Raw genomic sequence first — 6,588 nt, forward strand, 5'->3', positions numbered from 1 at the left:
TGCTACAATTTGGCTCATTTCTGTTCTGAGCCACCAAATGTGAGCCACCCAAAAATCACACAACACCGGCGTGGTGCAGTGGGCCAAGCTGGCGGTGATGGCATCCATCAGAAGCTCCAGGGTTGCCCTCAAAGGCACTGAAGGATGGAGCAGATAAGTGCCTCACAAACCCCTTTGCTTACTCTTGAGTTTTGCAGCACTGATCTGCGTGAGCAGGTCTCTGTGGGCAGCAGGGACCTGGGTTAGAAAGGTCACTCCAAATCTAGGTATGTGACCAGGTGCAGGGTCGAGCTGGGGTTGCAGCTAGCTGTCTAAGAATCACAAAAATCAGAAAAAAACAAGAAATTATTTGGTTTGCAGGGGACCTGAAACTAGTTCCAACACTCTGCCATGGGTAGGCACACCTTCTATTATCCCAGGTTGCTCCAAACCCATCCAGCCTGGCCTGGATCACTTCCAGGAATGGGGCAGGAACAGCTGGGTGGGTTTCCTCTGGATTAACCAAGAGATAGGGAATATATCACTTGTGCTTCTCCCACCTCCAAGCTGGGCTGCTGGGTTTTAAGCCAGAAAGGATGAGATGTTAGCTTTGAACCTGGGGCATGACACCAACTGAGCCACATGGACAACCACAGAAATCTGCATTGCAGAGGTGTTCTCGTGTGTTTTCACCTTGTTCCATGGGGTACATACTGTGTCTTGATGGCTAAGGCCCTGAAATCAAATTGTAGCATAGATGTCTTTGTCCCTTGAATTAAGATCTGATTTTTTTCCCTGCTCATTAGTCCATGAGATGTGACCAAATCATTTAACCTTTCTGTTTTCCAGGTCTTCCACTTGTAAGGTACATAAGGTTGCTCATCCTGAAAGCTGAAAGCAAAGGATGAAAGTACTGTACCCCTAAACAAACTCTTCACAGCAGCTTTCTAAAATACATCAGGTCACAAAAATACTCCAAGGGCTGGAGCCCCTCTGCTCTGGAGCCAGCCTGGCAGAGCTGGGGCTGTTCCCCTGCACAAGAGAAGCTCCAGGGAGAGCTCAGAGCCCCTGCCAGGGCCTCAAGGGGCTCCAGGAGAGCTGCAGAGGGACTGGGGACAAGGCAGGCAGGGACAGCACACAGGGAATGGCTCCCACTGCCAGAGGGCAGGGACAGATGGGATATTGGGAATTAGGAATTGCTGGCTGGGAGGGTGGGCAGGCCCTGGCACAGGGTGCCCAGAGCAGCTGTGGCTGTCCCTGGATCCCTGGAAGTGTCCAAGGACAGGATGGATGGGGCTTGGAGCACCCTGGGATAGTGAAAATTGTCCCTGCCCGTTACAGGAGGTGGAACAGGATGAGTTTTTTAAACTGTTCTGATGTTCTATGAAAATGATCCAGCAAAGCCAGAGTCTGTCTGTGGAGATGTGCCTGTGATGTGGGCTGGGCAGTGCTGGTGGGCTCTTGTGTCATTTGCAGGGTGCAGAGAGGGTCTGGGAAATCCTCCACAGCCCCCACTTTACACCTCTCCCTGTGTGATTTCCCCTGGCCATGGCTGTGACACACTGAGCTGGCTGGAGCTCCAGCTGGATGTGCCTTTCCAGGTCAAATATTAAAATCATCTGGAGAGTGACCTGAAAAGCCTGGCAGATCACTTTATTCTGTGACAACTTTGCTTGCATTCATCTGTCAAAATACAAGGCCAGGCAAGGCTGTTCACAGTAAGAAAGCTGAGAAATAATCAGCAAAACTATGGCTTTTCAATACTATGACAGTTTTAGCTGAAATGTTCCAGCCCTCACCTCCTGCTGAGCTAATTTTAGCCCTCATTCAACAAGAAAATAAAAAAGAACATGACAGAAGGATGCTGAGCACCAGTTCATATGTGTTCCCATTCTCTCGTTCAGCTCTGGGGCTGGTGGATGTGGGGCGAGTGGGAGGTTAAAATAGAGACTAGAGGCTAAGCAAGGAAGAATTTCCCCTTGTCAAGAGTTTGCCAGTGCTGTAATTCCATCTTTAGGGCTCAGCAAAACTTCAGCCTCACAAAGCAAAATGCTGACCTGGTATAAACCTGGTCCGAGCAGAAACACAGATGAAGGAGCTGTGGACAAGGACAAAGCCAGCTCCTTCCAAAATGAAAATGCTGATATCCAAGTCAGTCCTGGACAGCAACATGATGTCCTTCTTGCTTCAAGCCCACAGCACCTAAATTCAGGCACACCCCAGCTCCATGGACATCTTCCAGCAGAGCAGTCATCGTGCTCTGTACAGCTTATCTCTGGATTCCACTCTTCCCTCCTTGGAAATCACCTTAGAGAAATCTCATCTGCTTAAGAGGCTCAGACATGAGGTGGTTGAGACAGTCTGAAGTCCAGATTTCCCAGTGGATGGCGGGACGTGTCTCCGTCCTCTCCTTCTTAGAAAGAATTTCTCTGGGAATTTGGGATGACTGAAATCAGTCTGTTCTTGTTAACTGTATTTTTACTTTGGACCATGGTTCCAGAACTGTAAGTGCTAAATATTCTAGCAATACACTGCAACATGTTAAATTGCAGCACAGTTGGACCTTTTTTCCCCAGTGTTGCTGAGCAGTAATTGAAGAGTGCAATAAAGCAGGGTCAAACAATGCAATTTTTGTCCTAAATCACACATGAAATGTTGCCAAAGTGTCAACTGCTGAGTTACTGCAAGGGAAGGGGGTGAAATTCCACCCTCTTCAGATCATGGTTTTCCACATAGGAAGGCGATTTGCAGGTGGTGCAGAATGATCCCAGTGCCAGGTGATGCTCTGCAGCCTCCTCACTGCCCATCCTCCCCAGGGCATCTGCAAGCCCAAAAGGGGAATGAGTCCTTCTGCCCATGCAGCCCTCAGGACAGTGTGGTGGTTATGTTCTGGCTGCTCCAGGCAGCTCAAACCCATGGAAAAGCTGATTCTTTGTGCTGGTTGTGTTTTCACTGGTGTAAAGTTGGCCCAGTGGGTTTTATCTCAGCTTGCAAATGGTAGCTCAGCTGAGAATTTGTCTATATCTATCTATCTATCTATCCATATCTATCTATCTATCTATCTATCTATCTATCTATCTATCTATCTATCCATCCATCCATCCATCTATCTATCATCTATCTATCTATCTATCTATCTATCTATCTATCTATCTATCTATCCATCCATCATCCATCTATCTATCTATCTATCTATCTATCTATCTATCTATCTATCTATCTATCTATCTATCTATCCATCTATCTATCTATCTATCTATCTATCTATCTATCTATCTATCTATCTATCTATCTATCTATCTATTTGTCTATCTGTCTGTCTACCTATCCCCTGGTCTGAAAGGTCTTGCAGAGGCAAACTGGAGAAAAATTGGCTTAAGAGGAATTAACAAGGCACATCCATACGAGCATTTTCTTTGCGCTGTCTACGTGCATTTAAAAATTCAACTTGTTTTATTGGGCACATGTTGGAAAGAACACACCAGGGTGGGGACACACCTCTGGTGGTTTGGGGCTGGGACAGCCAATTTTGAGAAATATTCAGAGCAAGAAGTGAAGATGGAGCTATTCCCATGCTGTTTCTCTGTACAGTATCATGGACTCACAAGGCCTTTTTGGACCAGACATTTTTGTAATTTTGCAACAAGCAGCAGTGAGAGGTGCTGTATTGGGTGGTGGACAGCAAATCCAGGCCCTGAACAACCATGGTTGAAGAGCCAACTCAAGGCTGGAGAGGTCTGTCCCTCATGTCCTCACTTTGTCACCAGACTTTGGCAGGAGCCCTGCTCAGCCTTGCACAGAGGAGGCAGAGGAACATCCCCAGCCTCTCCAGCGACTCAGTACAAATTTTGTGTGGCTCAAAGATGAAATGAAGCACACCAAAATGCTCATGAGGCTGTGGTGGTTGTTGTGGCTAACGGGGAAGTTGCTGCTGTGTAATGTTTGCCAGCCCAGGTCCCTGCCATCAGCTTCAGTGGAAAAGCCCAGGATGTTTCCTCTTGTCTTGCTACTGGGTCACCACCATAAACTGCCAAAGTGCCCCTGGTGATGAATTTGACCTTCCCCTTGGGTTGTTTTTCAGACATTCTGGTTTCTGAAAGCCAGGAGGCTCCAATGCTCACACACTAGATCTGGCTGTCAGCTGCACACAAGGCTGGACTTGATGGCCTTGGAGGTCTTTTCCAGCCTTGAGGATTCTATGGTTCTAAATGTCTCCCGAGCCTGGTGACAAGGTCCAACTCTGAAAATGTGGTGGAAATCTGAGTGTGAATTGAGTTCCCACTTCCAGAAATGACAAAGTCTGGGTGGAGGGAGGAGACCTGAATGAGCAGCTGTCCTGCAGCAGAGCAGCTCGAGCTGTGCTGCGATTCATCCTCCTCGAGGGACCCTGCTGTGGGAACAAGGGTGTGCTTTGGGGGCTGGGGCACGATGCTTTGGTGCCCAGGCTTTTGGGATGCTCACTGGGTTGGTGAGCAAGGAAAAGCAGTGCTGAGCAGGAGCACAAACCTGCTTCAGTGGTTGAGACACTGTGCAGAGGGACATTGGAGTTCGTGTCCCCAGCCTGTGTGTGCCCAGTGCCATCTGCAATATGACATATCTATATTTGGGCTGAAAGAAGAGGTTAAGGGTCCCCTTGCACCCTCCACACACAGCTCAGTCTGTAGGCACCACTGGGAGGTTGTGGGAACTCCGAACTCCTTCAGCCAGGAGATGTTGAGCCCCTTTGAGCTTGGCTGTGCCCGATGTCTTGGGCATCTGCTCAAGGCTCTTGGCTCCATCCCAGCACCTGAGCAGGGTCAGGTTGGGTCTCTCAGGGTTTTAGATCCACTCTGAGAGTCAAATCTGGGTGGTTTCATTAGCTTTCAGCATGGTGAAGTGTTTGCAGCCTTTTTTTGTACCAGACAGGAACAAAGCAGCGCGAGTCAGACGTGGTCGGTGCGGGTGCTGTCGGTTACCAGGGTTACAACACGCATGGGAAAAAGGGAAAAAAAATCCCACATATTGCAAGAAACTAAGTACTAATTTTGCTGTTGAGGCGATACATAGGACTGGCATTACCATGGATGTATTTATATCCTCTGCCCTGTAGCAAATATGTAAGTTATTCTGAGGCATATACGTACTCTGTGTTTGGAGCTGGACCACCAAAGACCTCCAGGGAGTTATTGTGTGAGAGCTGAGGGGGGTCTCTTGTTATTCCCTGCAGCTGCCCAGATGAGAATGTCAGCATGAATACGCCTAAAATAGGAAAAAACACATTCTAACCCCAAAGATATCTGCTTTGCACAAGGCATGATGCAAAGAAGGGAACAGGACAGCTCTGGCTCCAACCTTCAACCAGTGATGGGACACAACTGGGCCCCAGCACCACAGCTACCAAAGCTTGTTAGCTTGGTTTAGAGCCAATCTCCAGTGGAAAATGGGCCAGAAAATAAGTTTTGCCTCTCATCAACAGGGTAAAACCAAGGCTTACAGGAGGAAACTGGAAAGTGAAGACAATGTAAAAAGGGTCCAGTGAAAGATAAAGGCTGATGAAGGTGAAAGAAGGGAAACCAGCCTCTTGATGAGCTGGGTGGTGGGGTCCTGCAGAACAGTGGGTGGGCACAGTGCTCACCTGGGGGGGCTGCAGGAGCCACAGGGGGACACTGGCACAAACAAAACCAACCCGCTGGAGCTGGTCCAGCACCCCAAAATGCCCTGCTGGAAGTGGTATTCACTTCTTCCCTGGAAGCTCGGGCCCTGCGGTTTGGTTCTTCCAGCCCAGCGTGCCATGGGGAAGCTGGGATGAATTTAATGGTTGGAGAATTTTCTGTTTTTAATAATTGATCAAGAGCAAGCAGTGGGATGGAGAGGCCTCGTGCAGCGATGTGCTGCTTGTGGGCTCACCAGCAGAACCACTTCCAGCCCATAGACAGCGTGGAGAGGGGCTGGAGGCAGGGAATTGCCTCCATCAGAGGGGCTGTTCAGCCTCCACCACTGGGCAGAAGGGTTTGCTTTCATCTCCCTGCCTACAACATCTGCAGCCTGGCCTTGTAAAACTTACAGCGCTGTTTTAACCCTTCAGGCTCTTTTTTTTTTCTTTTAGGGTGTTTTCTGGGGACGAAAAGCTGCAGTTGAAGCATTAAAAAAACCCGTGCAGCAGCGTCCCTAGCTGGAGGAGCTGCCAGCTCTGTCTGCTGCCCATGGAGAGAAGGGAAGCAGGATCCCAACCCATAACTGGGATCATTCCCTGGAGGCCTCTATCCTGAGAGAGACTGCTGGACTGGGACAGCACTGGCATTTTAGTGTGTATAATACAAAAATAACTTTTCTTGGGACTTTCTTTTACAGAGATGCATCACCCCTCTTGGCAGCAGTGAGGCTCCGGGTTTGGATTGATTTTCAGCACAGTCAAGCTCAATACTCCTAATCCAAAGTCTTTCAGCTCTTGGAGGTCACACTGAGTTCAGGAGGCAAATTTCTCACCTGGGGCATATTTTTGTTGCAGGAAAGCAGATCCCTAGATAGGGACCGGATTTGTTAGAGGAAACCGATCTCAGATACAGACCTGCTCGTGGCTTGGGAAAATCCAGGGAAATGGAGCCAGAGTGACTCTGGCGTCCAGAGCTT

Source organism: Taeniopygia guttata, chromosome Z, assembly GCF_048771995.1.
Source record: "Taeniopygia guttata chromosome Z, bTaeGut7.mat, whole genome shotgun sequence".
Taxonomy (NCBI): Eukaryota; Metazoa; Chordata; class Aves; order Passeriformes; family Estrildidae; genus Taeniopygia; species Taeniopygia guttata.